Below are 1,931 nucleotides of genomic sequence, written 5' to 3'. Positions count from 1 at the left end.
AGAAAGAAAGAAAGAAAGAAAGAAAGAAAGAAAGAAAGAAAGAAAGAGGTAGGGAGGTAAGCAAAATACAGTATCACATTGATTATCTATTTTTTTTATTGAAGTATACATAGTGGACACACAATGTCACATTAGTTTCTGGTGTACAACATAGTGACTTGACAACTCTATACATTATGCTATGTTTACCATAAGTGTAACTATCACACCATCCATGGATCCCTGGCATAAACTCCATTTTATTAATATTTAATATTTTAATATTAAACCATCTTATGTATCCCTGGAATAAACTCCATTTGGTCATAGAATATAATTCTTTTTATATATTGCTAAACTATATTTGCCAATATTTTATTAAACATATTCTCATGAAGGATATTTGTCTGAAGTTTTATTTTTTGTACTTTGTTTAATTTTGGTATCAAGGAAATACAAGCTTTAAAAAATGAATTGGGAAGTATTTCCTCTTTTTCTATTTTCTGGTAGAACTTGTTGAAAATTGTTTCATTCCTGATACTGGTAATTTATGACTTCTCTATTTTTTGTCAATATTGTGAGAAGTGTTACAATTTTAATGATCTTTTTAACCAGATTTTTGTTTCTTCTATTTCCTCCATTGTTTTTATTTTCCATTTCACTGATTTCTGCTCTTATTTTTATGATTTCCTTCCTTTTGCTTGCTTTGGGTTTATCTGCTCTTCTTTTTCTAGATTCTTGAGCAGAGTTTTGATGGCTGATTTGAGACTCTTCCTCTTTTCTAATGTATACATTCAGTGCTATAAATTTCCTTCTCAGCAATGCTTTAGCTATGTCCTACATATTTGACTTCCATTACTCTTATTCAAAGTAGTTCAAGAAGTTCTAGCCAATGCAAGAAAGAAAATAAAGTTAATTATAAACTTATTGGAAGGAAGAAATAGAACTGTCTCTAATTTTCAGGTGATGTGACTGTCTTCATATGAATTTCTTTTTCATATGAAAATACTCCATATTAAATACTTTTTGAATATTTTAACTCAAAAAATGTTTTAATTCATGTAGTAAGTGAGCTCACCAAGGTTGGAAAATACAAATGAACATACAAAAGCAAGTATATTTACATATCCCAGCAATAAACATGGAGACACCAAAATTAAAAACACAATACCATTTATATTAACTCAAAAAAACTAACAAAATATATATACAGAGTTTATATGCTAAAAACTGTAAAATTCTAATGAAATAAATCAAACAAGATCTAATTAACGGAGAGACATACCATGTTCACAGATTGGAAGAGTCAACATAGTATAGATTCCAATTTTTCCCAAAGGGATATGTAAGTTCAATGAATTTTCTACCAATTTTTTTAAAAAAATCTGTGGATATAGAGATTATTGTAAAATTTATATGGAAAAGTGAAGGAACTAAAATAGCTAAAAACAATTGTGAATAGTAAGACTATTCTAGTTGATTCTATGACTTAGTATAAAACTCCAGTAGTCAATACTGTGTGGTATTGGTGGAGAAATCAGCAGATGGATCACTGGAACAGAAAAGAAGACCCAGGTATAGACCACATAAATATGCCCAACTTATTTCTGATAAAGGTACACGAGTAATTCAATGAAGGAAAGAGTTTTTTCAACAAATGATACTAGATCAAATTAAATCAGAATTCAACAACAACAACAACAAAACCCACCTTGACCTGGGTCTTACCCCTTCCACAAAAGTGAATTCAAAATATATCATAGACCTAAATGTAAAATATAAAACTATAATGTTTTAGAAAACAATATCAGAACATCTTTGGAATCTAGGGCTAGTCAAAGAGTTCTTAGACTTGATACCAAAACATGATGCATATAAGGAAAAAGTGATAAACTGGACTTCATCAAAATTTTAAAAATGATGCTCTGCAAAAGATCTTGCTAATAGGCTAA

The sequence above is a fragment of the Herpailurus yagouaroundi genome, unplaced genomic scaffold (genome assembly GCF_014898765.1).
Source record: "Herpailurus yagouaroundi ecotype Mexico unplaced genomic scaffold, PumYag 195, whole genome shotgun sequence".
Lineage (NCBI taxonomy): Eukaryota > Metazoa > Chordata > Mammalia > Carnivora > Felidae > Herpailurus > Herpailurus yagouaroundi.
This window is presented reverse-complemented; position numbering follows the sequence as displayed.